The 20,079-nt window shown below is 45.2% G+C and overlaps 1 long non-coding RNA gene across 1 annotated transcript in view; it reads right to left on the bottom strand.

The window, feature by feature from the left end:
- LOC122217930 overlaps positions 1-20,079 on the bottom strand; it is a 72,546-nt gene that overhangs the window by 26,171 nt on the left and 26,296 nt on the right. The window lies entirely within an intron of this gene.

Here is a 20,079-nt window from a genome sequence, read left to right as displayed (position 1 = left end):
CTGTGCCTTAATGCAGACCGCCCTCTCCTCCCAAGGGCAGTGTCCCCAGGGCTCACACTCCACAAAGTCTGGGTGGCACTTAGCCACCCTGGCAGCAAGAACCCAAACAAACCCCAAGCTCAGGCTGGCAGGGAGAAGGGGGATTGGTGGAAAGGAGTGGTGCCTTCTGGGAAGGCTTTTCACAGAGAATTCACGGAAGCCACAGCCCCTACTGCTGCTCTGCTTCCTGCTCTCACCATGTCACCCAAAGTACAGATCCCCGTGGGTTCCTCTTTGCTTCCAAGAGATATGTCCTAAGTTTAATCTGCCTCAGCACTCGGCACCAGGCCTGGCAAGCACAAGGCTCCCAGTAAACGCTTAGAATGAATATACCAGATGTTCAGAAAGCAACACTGTCGGTGCACCGCACACCCGACTCCCGTGAAACCTCCTTGCCTTATCTGAACCTGTGCAACTCCTCTCCACACCAGCCTGCCACAGGGCCTGCCACCCCGTATGAATATTCTTAGCTTGCTTTCACTCACTACACTGCCAGCCACGCTGATGGTTTTCAGGCAACAAGGGAACCAAGCTCTGCTCCACCCCAGGACCTTTGCATATGCCAGTCTCTTTCCCCTATTCTTCACTTGACGGATTCTTTCTCAGTCTTTAGGCCTCAGCACATTCACCTCCTCAGAAAAGCCACTCTATGTAGACTTTCTTCTGTTGCTGCCTCTCCCCTTTGTTTCTTCAGCAGCACTCTCTCCAACTTGCCATTCTTTCCATCTCTTCTGTTTTGTCCGACTGCTCTCCCCCTTCCAGTGAAATGTCAGTTCCAGTGACTCGGGACCATGTCTGTCCTGCTTACCCCTGTATTCCCAGGGCCTGGCATGCTGCAGATACAAACTAAATCTTTTCAGAATGGGTGGGTGAATGAATGAATGAGTTCACAGAGGAAAAAAACAAAAAAAGAAAAGCAGTAACAGTAATCCAAAATGTCTGAGGAGAGTGACAGACTTCCCTGTTTGGGGGGGGGGGGGGGGGGGGGGGGAGAGGAGGGGTACAAGCAGGACAGGACACTGCCTCCCTCCGAGAGCCTGGCTGGGGGCAGACCAGACTGCCATGGTGGCTTTGCACCGGCAGCAGGCAAAGAATGGCACTGGAGAATCAGCCAGACTGAGGGTGACTTTCTGCCTTACTTGTCACCAGCTACTCCCAAATCAAGGCGTCACAAACAGCTGGTGGGCCATGACCACCATGCACAGGCTGGGGGCTGCACCCTAAGGAAGGAGACCTTTCCCTTCCCAGCCAACCTGTACCGTCTCAAAGTCTGCTATGCGGCAAGGAGAGTGGCAGGGGATGGGGGAGGGCATCCGTTAAGAGAGAAGAAGTCACTGGCACTATGCGAGCTCCACCAAACAGGCTCCCAACAGGAGCCCAGTCTCATGTGTTCCCTACTGAAAAAACAAACAAACAACAACAACAACAACAAAAACCACAGCTCCCTGGGTGAGCGGAGCTCTACTGGTGGCGGGCACTTAAAGAGACTATCAGACCCTCTAGCCCAGCCCTGGGGATAGATCCCAGCCAGTGCTTCCAGTCTGTGAGTGTCTCTAGGCAGATGTGTGCCAGACTGGGCTGGACTATCATTGTAACATTTTGCCTTTCATGGGAGTCTGACCTTCTCCCTCCCAGACTTATATTTGAAACAAGCCCTAACAGCTGGTCACCATTTATTTATGCAAAGAATCTCATGCAGGGAGAGTCTTGTACATACCACACAGACAACTAAAAACCGTTCTGCAACCACGCACAGGCCTGCCGCATGTGGCTTCCCACCAAACTAGAACCCTCACCTTCAGAGCTTCTCAGCCTATGAATGCCATACTAAGGAGTGAAGCGGCTCTCCCTGTCCCTGTCCTCACTCGCTCTGTGGCCTTAGGCCAGGGTATTTATACAGGCTCTGACTGCTTGCAGCCAGTGAGGTCCATTAGTAGGATGTAAATAGCTCTCTGCTCTTCAAAGGCTGGGCGAGCCATTCTGTGAGGTCTGAGTCAGCCCCGCCAGGGTCTTGTATTTCAAGCCTTATTCATCTTCCTGATAACTTCCATAAAGGGCCAATCTGCCTTTTTGGTATGCAGGGCCTGCCAACAGTGCCCCAGGGGGATTTTCACAAGAAACCGGCATTTGCTAAGCTCCAACTGTATACACAACTCTGTCCCAGTCACTCTGGGGGGAGAAAAAGAAGAAGACAACAACTTCATTTCTTTCACCACTCTCACTCCTTTCAAGGAAACAAGGCATGCACAGGTAGCAGTTACTGTGGGTCAAATCACAAAGAACCATATGAAACCAAAGTCTGGCAGAGTGCCGTCAGGCATGGCAGGGGAGCCAGATGGGAGTACAGCCTAGTGGCCAAGCACACGGCCCTTGCTGTCGGAGACAATGAGCTTTGAATCCTAACCCTGCCTCTTTTTAACTATGACCTGGGACAAAGGCTTAAACCCTCTGGGCCTCTTTCCCTGCCTGTACGATGGAGACAGAAATAGGAACAAGAGTGTTCTTGAGAGGATGTAATGAAGCAGTGTATGGGAAGGACTTGGAAGCGGCTGGCAGAGAGGAAGCACTCAAGAAATATCAGCTGTGCTTTACTGCGAGAGAAGCTTTCCAGAGAACGCCAGTTTTGAGGACTTGCAAGAAGAGAGGGACAGAGGTCCATTCCCTAGCTTGTCACCCTGCCCTGTGGGGCGGTGACATTGGCACACATTATCTCTTTGATCTGGAGTCAGAGAAGAGGGAAGGGCCAGCTACCAGTCCTCCAACCAAGGGACACATCAATCCATTTCCAAGAACTATTCAGTCTTCTAGGATGAAAGAGTCCCAAATCCCATAGCAAATTAGCCCCAGGGAAAAGACTACCCAAAAGCACAGGGCCAGACAGTCCTTGGTCTGGGGTAGCCCTGTCACTCAGGGAAACTGAGTGTGAGCCATGGGTCAGAACAAGGGATGGGGAGTGCAGGGAGACAGCGGACTAGCTGGCCCCAATCCCCGTGTCCTCACTGCAGGGGGGCCTGGAGGAGGGGAGTTCGAGCCTTGTACCCTGACAGGGAACATCCGTGGTTTCCATCTCAAGCACTTTCCTACACTATGTCTCAGGACACACAGCTACCCCGTGGGGTAGGTGAAGAAGGTAGGAGTGACATCTGTAGTTTGCAAAGAAAAACTTGAGGGTGAGAGGCTAAGTGATTGCCCAAGGTGACACGGCAAGGCAGGGCCTTGCCTGGACCCCAAACCCATCTCCCAGTGCCTGATTCTGTCCTCGTGGCCTTCTTCACCTGACATTCTCCCCACAGCTGCCAAAACCCAGGACGTTAGGATCGTTGAAGTAAACACTGCACCCCGGAAAAACGTTCAACCAAGCATGAGACTCCACGGGAGCAAACGATACGGCATATGGCAACTTCCCAGATGTTCCCAAGATGGGAAGGGAGTTCTCAGGGTGAAGACAACATTGTCAAGACGGAAGCAACTTAAGTTTTAGTCAAGAGGGAATGGCAAGACAAACTATAATATGTCCACACTGTGGCATACCATTGGCCACAAAAAAAGAATGAGGTTGATCTTGAGGTACTGGCATGGAAACAACACCAGGACGGTGATGACTGAAAGCCCCAAGTTGCTGAATGATATATGACTCTACACATATGCAGTGAAAACAAAACCACATATTGTCTCTGGATTCAGAAACACATATGCAAATACCCAGGAAAACTCTGGCAATACCCACACTCTCCCAGCAATGTTCCACATGCCTCTGCAGATCCACACTCAGCCCTGCTCTCTGTCCGGGTAGGCTGGCCTGTATGAATGGCATCAGTGACTGGCCATGCCTCCCAGCCAAGCGGGAGCACCAGCAGATCAAAAGGGTGGAAGAGAAGGAGACTGGAGTATGCATTCTCCTAGTTTCCACCTATGAGGTCTCCAAAAACTGGCCACAACCTTCAGCCAAAGGTCATAGCTTCTTTGAAGGTGCCCCACTCTCAGGGACAGAGTTGTCCCTGTCAACCTATCCTACATGTGGAAGATGCCATGATGACACAAAGCTATAAGAATGCCTCCCATCAGCATCAGTTTTGGGGTTCTGCTCACACTAGGTTTTTGGTTTTGTTTCTGTTTTAACTTTTTACTGAAGTGCAACTGTATGTATGGTGAGCTGCATTCTGTGTTATCACACATCGTTGTAGACTATTGGTTTTCATTGCATTATAGCATTCCACTGTGTGAATATGTACATATATCTACTCCAATTCATTTATCCATTCTACTCTTGATGGAAATTTGGATTGTTTCCAGTTTGGAGCTATTAAAAATATTGTTAGGGGCATTCTAACACACCTTTTACTGTTCATATACATGCATTTCTGTTGGATATATATATATCTAGAATGGAAAGGCTAAATCATAAGGTGGCACATGTTTAACCTCAGTGCATACCAAGAGTTGCCCACAGTAGATGCGATTTCTGGTATTCAACATCCTTGCCAACCAATTTGACAATAAATTTTCTATAGAAAATTTTTTTTTACAAAATCCTTGCCAACACCTGGGTATCTTCTGGGTTTGTTTCTTTGTTCCACTGTTCTCACTCTGGTAGGTGGAGTGTATCTTCCTATGGTTTTAATTTGCAGCTCCCTAAGGACTAATGAAGCTCCACACTATTTCTTATGTTTCTTGGCCAATGGATAACCTCCTTTATGAAATATCTCTTCGAGTCTTTTGTACATTTTTCCAGTAGGGTGTCTTCTTTTTCCTATCAATTTACAAAAGTTACTTATATATTCTGGATGCCAGCCGTTTGCCAGACAGAGGTTCTGAAAACTCCTCTTCCATTCTGTAGACTGCCTTTTTGCCTTCCTAACAGCGTCTTCTGATGAAGTTTTTAAGTTTAAATGGTCGGATTTATTAACTTATTTTCTTGTATGGTTAACAGTTTTTGTGTCTTGGTTAAGAAATATTTGCCTACGCTGCTCTCATTTTTATGAAGATTCTTTGAGGGGGAAAAAAAACCTATTGGAAATTGAGTAAGAAAAACCCTAGGAAACCACTACATGGAAACACCGAATCAATAGCTCCAAGAAGCAATTGATCTGTGGTTGCCTCATTAGAAAGACAACCTCCTGATTTGTTTTTTTATTTCTTTGTTAGCAGCTGCTTGGAAGAATCCAGGCTCTTCTCACCTGTAAAGGTGAAGAGAGAAAGTTCAGACTGAACTCATCCCCATCAAAAAAAAATAAGTGTTCAGAGCATTTCTCTGTACGCTTAAAAAAGAAAAATTACTGAAAACTTAACATTATGCCAATGACCAGCAAAAAAGATGAGAGCAGGGGTTCTTGAACATAGGAATAGTAGGAAAATGCCGGCATTAAAATTGAAACGGTTTCGGGATAAGTGTTTCTAAGAACAATTCTCTTTCTGTAGAGGCCTCATTTCTCCCAGGAGACATTTACATCCTATTTGGTATGAAACAATCTCTAAAAACTTCCACCATGGGGCATTTCCCCCACTGAAAAGAATAAATGTAAAGATGACTAACACACTTAGTGGTCTTATCGCCAAATACATTAATCCAAGTGATTTTACAATCATTTGTTGAGATGACAAAAGTTCCTTTGAAAATCACTATTTTCACTGTTTAGTCAGCAATAAGATTGGAAGGTAATGGCGACCTCCTAAATCCTAACAACTCCTCACATCTAAAAACTGAAGGCAAGAAAAACAAAGCTACAATCAACAAGGGAAAAAACAAGCCACACACACAAAAGCCTACACATGACCCATACTTTTAGCATCACTAACTGGATAATACTATGAACTTCAAATAACATGTAAGCACGGAGATAAGCACCGAATTCCAACAGATCACCTACCATTACTGCGAGTCTGTAGATATGGGCAGCACAAACGGGAGACTTAAGAAATTCTATGAAGAAAAGGAAAAGGGAGTGGAGAACATAGTTGAAACACAGAATCATCCATAAAGGAAAAGTCCAGCCTAAATGCAAAATAGTCCTCAATTATATCTCAACCAAGCTTAAAAAATATATCCACCAAATGCAAAATGATGAACTTAAGTCTGAAACCTAATAGTTCACAATACTGGCTGCAGGGAAGGTACCTCAAAGTGAGCAGGGTCGGAGGTGGCAATGTCAAGAAGTACGATTCTCAGAGGAGGAAGAAATAAATGAACAAGATGTGCTGCTACTGAGAGATGTGGCAGTCGAGAAAAATTAGCAAGAGTGGAAAACCAAGAATCCTGCAGAAAAAAAAAAGAAAGAAAGAAAAACAAAAGCCCTCCCTCTCCCCACTTCCAGAACTACTCTTTCAATCAGCTGCAATTTGCTATACTGACAGAAGAGGGCGCCCTTGAAACAGGAAACCCTCTTCACAAACCGCTGAGGGGTGGGGAAGAGGAAAAATCAGACTAATTTCATACTAAGATACGATACAAAGATAAAATACAAATCAAAACATTTCAGCTAATGAAAATTCCACCCTCCAGAAAATCAACCATGAAGCAGAAGTATCATCTTTCAAACTGAATTAAATATTATAAAACAAGCATTTGAAGATTAAAACAAAAAATAGATTCACTTATAAAATCTAAGAATAGAAGGGGACCTAGAAAATCAAGAAGAAATTCTATGAGGGTTTGTCAAATTCCGGGAAAAATTTTTGCAGAAAAAGTCAAAATTATTTCAGGAATAAAGACTAAGAGAGAGTAGGTCCAAATGAAAATCTGATAAGAGACACTGAAGGTAAAAAGACATAAAGCAAGATAAAAATGAGCTTAAAAATTGAAAATAATCAGAGAGAAACTAGTTGAAATGGAAGGCAGGCAAGGATAGTCCAACACATGTACAATTGGAGTCCATGAAGAAGAAATGTAAAACAATAGAACACAAATAATATTTGCAAATGTAATGCAAAAAAGTTGCCAGAAATAAAATCTTCACTCAACATATTTAAGATTCCCACTGTGTGCCTTGGAAAATTGATCTAGAATGATCAACTCAGACATGTATCCCAGTAAAACGACTGAACTCTAATGCAAAGAACGAAACCCTCAGGATCTTTAGGCAAAAACATCAAATTATTATTCAAGTAAGAAATTTAGGCTGGCATAAGACTTCCTAAGAACAACATACAGAATAGGGCAGGAGTGAGGCAGCATTTTCAAGACACAAGGAGACGGAGAGCAAGCCAAGGATTTAATATCTACCCTTCCTCCAGTGAAGCTTTAGCCTATAAGAGATAACTGGGGGAGCTTCCTCAAAAGAACTGAGGGTGATCATTTAATACATTTAATTATAGAGCCAAGACAAAAACAAGTATGAGGTCAAAGTAACATCCAAGTGTAAACATTACACGTTCTGACAAAGCGTAAAGATGATAACAAAGGGGAAGGCAAAGTATGACCAGAGATTATTGTTCAGGTTATAGGTGGGGGCCAAAGGATACCATTTAAAACTGACAGTCCAGATAGTATAGGTTTAAGAAAAGGAGGGATTAAGGGAAGCAAAAAAGGCATAAATACAAAGGTAACCTGTAGATTAAAAATACAAACTTTTCTAAATGCCAAAGGAATTTTTTTTAATTTTTTTATGTTTATTTATTTTTGAGAAAGAGAGACAGAGCATGAGTAGGGGAGGAGAAGAGAGAGAGAGAGAAAGAGAGAGTGGGAGGGAGACACAGAATCCAAAGCAGGCTCCAGGCTCTGAGCTGTCAGCACAGAGCCCGACACGGGGCTCGAACTCACAGACCACGAGATCATGACCTGAGCAGAAGTCAGACGCTTAATCAACTGAGTCACCCAGGCGCCCCACCAAAGGAATTTTTAGGCAATGATGGAAATGCATCAAACTCAGAGACAGGTCTCAGTACACACAATACACACAATTCTAAGCCAGTCCTAAGGAGTCTAGCACATTCCTTAATGGGGAAATACCAGAGACATTCCCACTGCGGGGAAGGACAAGACACAGATGCCCACTTTTCCACTATTAACACTGTGCTGGAAGTATGAGCTAATGCAATTGGGAGCAAACAGTAAGAGGCTTGAGAACTGGAGAATAAGTAAAGCAGACCCGACTGCAGAGGACAGGACAGCATACCTAGAGAACTAGAGATGAAATGATTAAGCTAACTCAGAATTTCTCAAAATCTTTGATAAAGCAGAACCCCTTCACATTCTTAAAATTATTAAGGACCTCAAAGAGCTTGTGTTTATGTAGGGGATATCTTTTTATATTACTGGATTAGAAATTAAAGCTGAGGAAAATTTAAAGGTGATCAATTTAGGTATAAGTAACAACAATGAACATGTTAACCTAAGTACCGCATTTTCTGAAAAATAAGCATAAACCAACACTTTCAGGGATGAGAATGACATTATTTTACATTTGTGCACATCTCTTTGTTGTTGAGCTTAATAGAAAACAGCTGGATTTTCACTCTGCCTCTGCAATCTGTTATGATATCACACATGATGTGGATTCTGGAAAACTCCACGGTACACTCAAGAGAGAACGCAAGCTATAAGGGCAAATTATGTCTTAGTATTATTATGAAAATTGTTTTGACCTTGTGAATCCACTAAATGGGTCTCAGGAACCCCAAAGGAACTCAGACCACATAGTGAGAGCCATTGAACTAACTCCAGCAATAAAATAGCTCCATACACTCACAGGATGTAAAATCAGCAGCGAGAGTCCACAGCCTTCCTAGGCACAAATAGCAACCAAGTGTAAGACTGTAAGACATAACAAAGGAGAAAGGCCTCGTTTACAACAGTAGTAGAAAAGATAACACACTTACAAATAAATCTAAAAGGAAATGTTGAAAATCAATAGGAGGAAAACTGTAACACACTTCTGAAACAACAGCAAAGTAGACATGAACAAATGGAAAAGACATCCTTGTTTGTGGTTGGGCTGTCTCAAGATCATTGACGCGTCAGTTCTAAGTTCATTTATCAATATGATCCTGATAAAAATTTCAACAGATATTCCTCTGCAGCTGGACAAGATGACACTAAGGTTCATAGAGAAAAATTAATGTGTCAGAATAGGGAGGCAAACAATGAAAAGAGGGCTAGCCCTACCACATATTTTGAAGTATTACAAAGCCTCTATCATTAAAACAGTGTGGTAATGGCATATAAAGAGACAGACTAATGGAATAAACTGTCAACTCCAGAAAGAGGCCAAACTGCCTGTGAAAATTTAGGGTTTCATAAAGGTGACATCTCAAATCACTCAGACAAAGACGGATGTTATAATCAAGGGCATTGATACACTAGATAGACATTTGGAAGAAAATAACAATTAGATCCATTCCTGGGGCGCCTGGGTGGCTCAATCGGTTAAGCATCTGACTCTTGGTTTTGACTCAGGTCATGATCTCACAGTTTTCTTGAGTTTGGGCAGCGCAGAACCTTCTTAGGATTCTCTGTTTCTCCCTCCTCTCTGCCCCTCCCCTGCTGCACGGTCTCTCTGAAAATAAGTAAATAAGCTTTAAAAAAGAATGTGTTATATAAGAAAAATAGATCCATTCCTTATCTCACATTTAAAAATAAGTTCCAAATGGACTAGAGATCTAAATACTAAAAACTAAATCATACTAGCATGAAAAGAAACTATGAGTGAATTTTGTAAGTGGGGTATAGCACAGCTTTCTAATTATGAGTCAAAAATCTGATGAAATCAAATAAACATTGTTACTTTTGACTATAAAATATTTTTTAAGTTTTGCAAGGCAAAACCAAACAAAAACAAAACAAACACAAAAATGAAAGAAAGCAAACACCACAAACAAAATCAAAAGACAAACATCAAACTGGGAGATATTATTTGCAACATATATCACAGATAAAGGGCTAATATATCTTTAAAAAGACCCTGAAATCCTATAGAAAAGTGACCAGAGACATACACAAGCAATTCACCAAAAGACATTAAAATGCTCTGAAACCTACAAAAAAAGTGTTCAACAAACATCACACATCATCAAAAAATGCAAATTAAGACTTCACTGACACACTGGTTTTCAGTCATCATAGTGGCAAAAATTCAAAATCTTCACACTATACCCTGGTGGCAGAGCTGTAGGAAACAAGCAATCTTCAACACTACTGGTAGGAATGTGCATTACAGAACCCCTAAGAAGCAGAATTTGGCAATACTAACAAAACTGGCAATTTGTTTACCTTGACTCAGCCAGCAATCCTACTTCCAAGAAATTACCCTTAAAGATACACAACCAACCATAAAAATCTACACACATAAATCATTTTCACTGCCACGTAATACTGGGAACTACGTAAATTCTCAAACATAGGATACTGGTTGAAAATACGTGGTTATATACATGCAGTGGAGTGATATGCTGCTAGAAAAAAAGAGAGAGGATGGGGAAAATCTCTATGAACAGATACGGAGTGATTTCTAGAATATATTAGGCGGAAAAAGTGAGATGCCAGATAATATATATAGTACGTTACCTTTTGTGCAACAAAGAATGGAGAAATAGGAAAACAGCCATTTCTTGCTGATCTTTGCAAAGAAGAAACACAAGAAGAAAAAGAAACAGAAAAAATAAGATTGGTTCCCTCCAAGGGATGAGAGAGGACACAGTAAAAGGGCTGTGGGAAGGGATAACACTTCTCCAAGGACACCTCTCTATAGCTCTGACTTTTGTTAGCATGTTAATATTCTACATAAGCAACACTGAAATCAACAAGGATGAGAATGAAAACTACAACTAAAGCAAATGAACCACACTGTATTTCAAGTAAATCTAATTAGGAGAAACCATCTGAAGAACCCCAGTGGAGAACCACACTGAAAAGAAAGAATTAATCTATGGGCACCTGGGTGGCTCAGTCAGTTAAGCGTCCAACTTTTGGTTTTGGCTCAGGTCATGATCTCATGGTCCATGGGTTCAAGTCCCACATCAGGCTTCTTGTTGTCAGCATGGAGCCTGCTTGGGATTCTCTTTCTCTCTCTCTCTCTCTCTCTCTCTCTCTCTCTCTCTCTCTCTGCCATTCCCCCTCTCGTTCTCTCTCAAAATAAGTAAATAAAATCTAAATTTTTTTCATTTAAAAATAATATTTTTTTAATATTTATTTTTGAGACAGAGAAACAGAGCATGAGTGGGGGAGGGACAGAGAGAGAGGGAGACACAGAATCTGAAGCAGGCTCCAGGCTCTGAGTTGTCAGCACAGAGCCTGACGCGGGGTTCAAACCCGTGGACAATGAGATCACAACCTGAGCCAAAGTTGGGCACTTAACCAACTGAGCCACCCACGTGCCCCTAAACTCTAAAAAATCTTGTAAAATAGAAGTAATCTAGGGGCACCTGGGTGGTTCAAACACTGCATCGGGCTCTGTGATGACAGCTCGGAGCCTGGAGCGTGCCTTGGATTCTGTGTCTCCCTCTCTCTGCCCCTCCCCGACTCGTGTTCTGTCTCTGTCCCTCTCAAAAATAAGCAAACATTAAAAAAAAAAGAATTAATCAAGGTACTTTGTTCAAAAATTACATAAACTGTATGCGCACGGTCTAGAGGGAAAAAGGGCTGCAAACTAATCATGAACTCTCTTAACCAGGCTTGCTCTCCACAGTGGTATGGGTGTAGCAATCTGCAACTATTTTAGATATGCTGCAGGATATGTATAACTGTGTGACAGTACTGGAAGCCAGGATTACTCACTGTGGAAGAGGTGAGATTTGAATACAGGATAAGGAGAGGCAATGAGAAACATGGAGGAATGGAATGGATCAGAGGGTAACAGCATGAAATCATGATATATATATTATATATACATACATGTTATATATACGTTGTATATGATATAGATCGTATATTATATGTATAATATATATTGTATTGTATATATAACATATATTACATTGTATATATCTTATGTATTATATTGTATATGTATACATGATATATATTATATTGTATATGTACATATATATTATGCTGTATAATGTATGTGTGTATATAATATATATTGTATATGTATATAAAATATATATTATACAATACAATATACAATATATTTTATATATATCTATAATACATATTGGATTATATATGTATATATGATTTATACTATATTGTATATGAATATCATACGTACATATGTAAATTTTTGAATACGTGTATATAATTTTAATGTGTGTATGTATTTATTTATAGGTTTCAAACCTAGTATGTGTCAGTGTGTGTGAGTGTATAATATATAGATCCTAGATTTGAAAAGGTCGGTAGCACAGGACACACACAGTGTCTAGGTCTTAAATTTTAAATATTTCCCAGGAAAAGGAAACAGGGCTCCTTAGCCAATTGCCTGATTCCAAGACTAGGGCAGGAAAGTTACACAAGGTAAGCCTGGTTAGTATGAGAAATGAAACTCAAAGTCATGATGGGGGCATTTCAACAGGACACAGGAGCCAACTTGAAGGGTATCTCATTGGCTACATGTGAGACAACTGAAGCACCAAAATAAAAAAAGGTAGTAATAGATTATAACTTGGTGAGTAAAAAAGAAATCTAAGAGGAGCACCTGGGTGGCTCAGTGGGTTCAATGTCCAACGTCAGCTCAGGTCATGATCGCATAGTTGTTGAGTTCAAGCCCCGTGTTGGGCTCTCTGCTGTCAGCCAAGAGTCCACTTCAGATCCCCTGTGGCCCTCTGTCTCTGCCCCTCCTCTGCTGATGCGCGCTCTCTCTCTCTCTCGCTCTCTCTCATAAATAAATAAATAAATAAATAAATAAATAAATAAATAAATAAATAAATAAATAAATAAAGTTTATTTCTGAGAGACAGAGAAACATGGGGGTGGGGGGGTGCGGCAGGGAGAAAGACACAGAATCTGAAGAGGCTCCAGGCTCAGAGCTGTCAGCACAGAGCTCAATGCAGGGCTCGAACTCACAAGCCATGAGATCATGACCTGAGCTGAAGTCGGACGCTTAACCAACTGAGCTACTCAGGTGCCCCAATAAACATATTTTTAAAAATCTATGAGACTGTACTGGTGATGCTGCAGGAGACGCAGCAGAGTGGATGCAGAAGCAGAAGGAGGGAAGAAGGGGGCCAGAAAGGAACAGGAAGAAGGAGGATGTAAGGGTGTGTTCTCCATCAGAGGACAATGACGGCCCATAAATGAGGACAAGGTATTGAAACCGGAAAATCACCACTGTGTAAGCAACATGACGACTGGCTGGGGAAGAATGATCAATGGGTGCATGAATTGGGTGGTTGGGGGAGGGCTGATGGGGAGGATATTTGCACAACAAAGCGTCTCCACAGACCGCTAATCAGTTACAAGGGGGAAGATTAATTACACAGGGCAGTAGTAACCAGACATCTTGCCCAGGAAGTCCAGGTGAACATCACCAGGGAGGGGTAGACAGCATGTGCCTCCAGATGCTGTGTCCTGAAGAAACACGACAGACCAACCAGGGATGGAACGATCTGAAACTAGTCATGACAAAGTATCCGACAAACCCAATCTGAGGAACAGACAGCCTGTATTCTGACCTGTTCTTCAACAAAACAACAGGGTTGTGAAAGACAAAGAAAGGCTGAAGAACTGTTCCAGATTAATCATTGATTAGAAGCGAGCAGACAGCAAAATGCAGTAGGTGATCATGGACGGGTCCTGTACCGAAAAGAAAAATCTGGAATAGGTACCATATGGGAAGGTAAACAATGGACGGTTAACTATTCAATGGCAGGAGTTTTCCAATTCTGAAGGAGACCCTTGAAATCGGGCTTTACCAAGTTGAGCAAATTTAGCAAATTTGCTGTAGCAAATGCCCCAATGTGTTCTGCCTCACAGCCACGTCACCTTCACTGATGAATAAGCAGGTGTTCCCAGGAGGGCAGCCATCCAGGGCCCAGAGAGGCCAGCCCCCGACTCATCAACTTTAACCTGTCCAAAGAGTACATGTGACTGAAATGTGCCCTGTCTTTTTTTTTTTTTATGTTTTATTTATTTTTGAGAGAGAGAGAGAGAGAGAGAGCGAGAGAGACAGCGAGCAAGCAAGCATGAGCAGGGCAGGGGCAGAGAGGGAGGGAGTCACAGAACCTGAAGCAGGCTCCAGGCTCTGAGCTGTCAGCACAGAGCCTGATGCGGGGCTCAAACTCACAAACTGCGAGATCATGACCTGAGCCGAATATTAGGCTCAATCGACTGAGCCACCCAGGCGCCCCAGATGTGCCCGTCTTTTACAGCAGATACACTTGGCAAGAACACCCAGGGACCTCCTGAAGAAGCCTAGGTCATTGCGGAGGCCTGGAAGCAAACGGTATCATCTTCTGGTGACCCTCAGCCAGAATGGACATGGTCCCAAAGGCAAAAATCCAAAATTCTCCCAGCTGGGGCTCAAAGACTGATGTAGATCTGGCCTTAGCAGGTCCCTGTGATCCTGCCCCCAATCCCGACCAGCCAACAGAAGTTGTCAGTAGCCACCCCAGTGACTCATCCAATACACAAATGGGAAATGAGTGATCATTCACATTTAGTTGCATTTTTCTTCCTGGAGATTTATTCCGGATTATTGCATCTGACACCACTCAAATGCCAAGAATGACTCTTGTACAAAAAAACAAAAGAGAGAGCTTTTATGTTCTTAGAGATTCATTTAGCTGGATTATATCTGGCATCAGCACGCCCACCCCTCCGTCAGATCGTATTGGCAGAAAAAAGGACAGACCAACCAAGGAGTGTGCATTTTCCATGTCTTCAAATTGCTGTAGCATTCCAAAATTTCACAACGTTCTCTCCCACAGCCAGGTGAATATGAAGCGATTCCAGTGGGGCATGCAGGGGTGAGGGAGGGAGGGAGAGGGGGGCATGGAAATTCACAGAGAGGGGCCTGAGAAGTATGATGATGCCTCTGTCACCTCCTTGAGTTCTTCCATAAGCATTTGTTCCTAAGCTCTTGAACCTCATTTGAGCTCAGCATCCAGTCTGGATTGGAGTTGGTAACAAGGACTTTGGTCACAGAGGTCTGTCTATTGGAGTCAAAGCAACACTCAGTTGCCTGTGCCGACATCACACAGAGCAGAAAAGCAGGGCTGAATTTTACCTTTTTTGTTTTTTAATATTTACTTTTGAGAGAGAGAGAGGCAGAGACAGGGGCGACAGAGGATCCCAAGTGGGCTCTGTGTTGACAGCAGAGAGCCAGATGCGGGGCTCAAACTCCCAAATGGTGAGATCACCACCTGAGCTGAAGTCAGATGCTTAACCTCCTGAGCCACCCAGGTGCCCCTGAATTTTATCTTTAAGATGGGGGTGACCCAGAGCACAGCCTCTCCCAGGGATTAAGTGGCGAATAGCAATGACACTCCACAGCCAGAGCAAATACTAAGTGATTGCTTGACAATGGGCAACTCAATGGACTGTGTCGAAGCCTGTCTTGTCTTCTCCTTCCCTTACAGATTGACACTACGATGCGCCTCTCCAGTGATAACCACAGAGATTGCAGCATTGTGTAAGAAAAAGTCTTATCAGCCCCAAACCCAAAGTGCCGCTATAGCCTCATCACCTCTCACCTTCATGGACCAGGAAAGCATGCACGTCTCCCTCAACAGCTCAATCTCCCAGCCAAGAATGTTCCCACTTAAAAGACTTCTCCACACACCACATTTTTTTTCACCAGCCTCTGGAACATGTTATCTCAGGAGAGTGAGAGTTAAAACAAATGAACTTGTAGCAGCTGGGGAGGAAGACAGAATGACTCAGGAGCCCTTCCACTTCACTCCAGACAGGGTCATTTCCTACCCAGTTGTGGGGAAGGTCGAACGCTAGTTGCCCCTTCAAGCTGTCTGGGACGAGGGGGAGCAGCCGTCGTCCTAGTTCAGCGACTGACCATACAGAATTACTGCCCATAAAGCACCTTCTCTAGTCGCCCCAACTTAGAAGGCAGGCTGGAAATTCCAGATGCATAAAACTGGGGAAACGGCCCACAGCTCAGTCACCTGCCTCCCCTCTGAGACCCCAGTGGAGGCTAGAGGTACCACATCAGCTGGGAGCTGGGGTGGGGAGCGATCACCTGGGAGGCTTGCAAAACCTTTTCTGTTCACTGCTGAAGGTGAGAGTCGAGAATCCCAGAAAGCGCCACCCACCCCTGCCCCGCCCGCACCTCAGGCTCATCCCCAAATAATTCTCTTGGCTGAGCAGCTTCAAGCTTTGAGGGTCTGACAAGGCTGCTCACCAGACAGGCTGCCTCAGCTCTCCCACGGCAGCTGCATTCCCTGATTTGAGAACACCATGTGGCCCCAGAAAAAAGTCAGTCTGTCAGAATTCCTCTGGAGAGCTTGTGAATGGGGGACACGGCAGCCAGGTGGCTGGTGGCCCTTCCAAGCACAAAGGCAGGAGCGCGCGGTGCCAGGTGTGTTTAAAGTTCGTCTTACCTTTGGTCCCCCAATACCTGCATGATGGACGGTATTGTGGGAAGGTGTATTCAGCCAGTAATGTATTTCTGTCAGAGTGGCTGGAAATGAAAGGGCGGTGGATGGGAGGGAGGCTGCTTTTGTGCTCGGGGTAAATAACCAGCTGGTTAAGATTTTTCCTTCTTTTCTTCACATTCACAGGGCTGGGAGGACTGGAGGTTTATGCACTTCTCCAGCATTCCTTCTTCTCCATAAAAATGTGAGTCCAGGCTAAGGAGGATTTCTGTCCCTCCCGGAGCTGGCCAACCTGGGCGATTACAGGGAACCACTCAGCAGTTACCGAAAGCCTAGGCCTGCGTAACAAGATTTCTGACTATGGGGCATTGCTCTGTACAGAACTGCTCCAAAGGCAGTCGGCACCCAGGAGGAAACATGCCAAAGAATTTCTCCTACATTAAATTATGAGGTGAGCTGAAAAAACACGACTAAATCACCCCTAGTCCAAGGCTCACATGAGCCCCTTGACTAAGAAAATAACTTTTCAGGGCTGGGTTCTCAGCAGCCATTTGGCCAAATACCAGAGTCCCTCTCCACGATTTCAGAGGCCAGGAGGTAAGAACGTTTTGGGTCTTAGATGAGCCAGGAGACAATCACCTAAAACCAGGCGCCCTCGGCTTTCAAGGCCAACCCCTTCTACAGAGCCGAGAAAAGGTGTTGGGGTTAGACATAAATCAGCCAGATGGAAACACCTTGGCCCATGCCGGCAAGACCAGGATGCCTGAACAGCCCCTCCATGCCGCTGAGCTGCGTCAAGCACGGACGCCCCGCCGGACCTCGGATGCTGTTTCACGCTCACAGGCTGCAGGCGGGTGCGGTTGAGGGTGACGTAGACTTTGTGTATAAAACTACCATGGAATGAGAAAACATCGCATCTCTAACTGGGTCATGGGCCAGTCTGTGGGCCAGCAGCAGCTGTGACTCTCGGCCCCCTTCAGAGGGGCCCAGGGGAAAGCCATAGCTCCCGGTCCCCTACTCCAAAATAGGAATGAGAGCATCACTACCACACAGAACCTCCACCTTCAGGGCTCCTGAACCACATGTGACATTTTCAAAGCCAGGCCAAATCCATTCCTAAGAGGCGGTGCCTCCAGGACCTGAAAAGAGGTTTACTTTTGCCCCCAGATGGTTCAGAAATGCAAGTGCTACGCTGCTTGGGTACCAAAAATGCCCCAAACGGCTACCAAACTCTAGCCCCGCCAGGTTAAAGAGCGCCTCGCAGAGCTCTCTGCAAGGGGCAACCCACACGTGTTTGTGGTACATTCTCGACATGAGAGCCCAGAAAGCCTCCTCCTCAGAACACAACAGCTCACCTACAATATTTAGGGACGGCTCATCATGCAATGCAAGGCCCAGAACTTCCAATGAGAAGGCATCGCACTCTCCTATACCGTCAAGCTCCCACACCTCGGCTTCTGACCTTTGGCTGAAGGGCCGTGTGCTATGTAGTCTACCCACTCCCTAGGAACACCCCCTAGGAAAAGGGGGTGAAAAAGGAAATAGGAGAAGCCTGTGCAGAACCTCCTGCCAAGGGGCCAGAAAGCCCAAGTTGGACAGGTTGACCCGGAACCTCTTGCTCTGCTGTCTCATGGCAGAGCAAGGGCACCACGTCAGGGGCACCTGGTCGTGTCTCCCACCATGCCTGTTACCCGGGACATACACCAAGGCCTCTCCAGACACCACTGCCATATAAGGATCTAGGGCATGTGGACTTCCTTTCTCAGCAAAACTCTCAACCCTAAATCAGCACCACAGCTGCCTCAGAGGCACGGCAATGCCAGAATAGGAGGCATCCTGGCGGGGCCCTGGGACATTGTACTCCTGGGCAGCTTACTTCATTTGTTGGGGGCCCAGGGAAGGTAGGGGAGGGGGCAGCCTGTGGAGCCTTGAGGGCACAGCTCTAGGTCTGCCAGCCTGTGGGCCTCGGCCCCGGAACAAAGAGCACTGTCACAGAGGAGTTATTCGCAGTCCTACACGGGGTGCAAAAGCCAGGCCTGGCGGGTCCCACAAGTGCGGCTTCTCCCGGCGTCACCACCGCCAGCGGCCAACAGGTGGCAGGAGAGCTTTGGGAAGCGCTCACCTGAGGGCTGCAGCCGGTCCCATGGCTGCTGCCCGCAAAGGCCACGGTGTAGCTCCAGCACGCGGGGCAAGAAGAGCCAGACAGAGGAAGGAGAATGGGTCCCCGGGAGCCACACAGCCAGGCGCGTCCTGTGGAGCCCTGTCCAGAGAAGGTGTTCCAGGACTCGAGCCCCGCATCTCCCCACCTGGGGGCTGACCTCGCTTGCTGCACACCTCCATGGGAGCCTGGGCCTAGAGGGTCCCCAACTCAGGGCACAGATTCCCCCAGGCTCCGGCAACACCCACTCCACCCGGGCTGCCCCTGGACAGACCACAGGCCGGGGGGGGGGGGGGGGGGCGGTCCAATCCAGGCTCGTCCCCTGTCCGCAAGCAGGTTTAGAATTACTTGTAAAGATCAAGATTCCAGAGCGCGAGTAACTGCTGGAGGTGAGAGAGACAGCCCAGAGATAGGGGCTCGTGGCTGTCACTGGCACCCCCTTCCTAGCTTCTTGCTACAAGCAGCAATGATAAAATTACGTGTTTTGAGAACCGGAATGGCGACAGAGGAGTTTTTCCTCTTTATAAATAACTGTAACATTTCCTACCACCAAATTCCAAAGCTAACAGAGGGAACCCCGCAGAAGTGCCACGGCACTTTGTTACGTACGGCCTCACACGTTACAGACAGTGAAAGGAATCCATCAGGTTTAATTGGTTCTGCTCTGGTCAGAACTGAGGTCTCTAGAAGCCTCCCATATACTTTACAATTTTAAGTTTGAGAACCCTAAACTAATGATGTGAAACTAATGTAGTGTAACACCGAGTGCCCTCTCTGCCAGTAGGAAATAATTTCTGCAGGGCTTCTAAAAACCAGACCAAACCAAACAAATAAATCAAATGATTTTACAATGTGGAAAAGCCATGAGCGGGCTGGAGCTCGAGCTCTGTTTGGGGGAAGCAGGCGGTTTGGGCGGCTGGAGCGTCTCAGCCACCGGCCGCGAGCAGCTTTGCTGGGCTCTCCGGGTGCCTGCGGCTGGGAGCTGCCTTTGAGCCTCCAGCCCAGCGCACTCAGGAAAACAATCTGGGCCGCAAATCCAAAATGACAGTTTTAACAAATATGACTTCAGCATTTATATTGCGATTTAGAGAGAGGATGATGGCCTCGCCTGGGAATCACTGTTAAATAATAAGCCTATAACGTATTTGCTGATGGCAATATACACCCTGCTTCAAATTAATTTTAAAACAAGCTGCTGATATGGCTTGTCCTTAGAAGGGAAACAAAGCTGGTGACTGGGTAGATTTAGTCAAGGGGCAAACGTACAGAAATGTATGCAAAGTTGATCTGTCCATTTGCTCGATGAACAACCAATGGAGACTTTAACGTTCAGGTTGGTTCTTTAAAGATTTACAAGAAAACATTTTCTTCCCTGCACAAATGAGAATATATAATCATAGAATATTAAATGTTTAAATAACTTTTAAGGCAGGCTCCAACGCTGATGATTTCAGCTTCTCACA

This window comes from Panthera leo, chromosome A1, assembly GCF_018350215.1.
Source record: "Panthera leo isolate Ple1 chromosome A1, P.leo_Ple1_pat1.1, whole genome shotgun sequence".
Classification (NCBI taxonomy): domain Eukaryota; kingdom Metazoa; phylum Chordata; class Mammalia; order Carnivora; family Felidae; genus Panthera; species Panthera leo.
The sequence above is the reverse complement of the archived record's forward strand: the minus strand, read 5'-3'. Positions and strand labels throughout refer to the sequence as shown.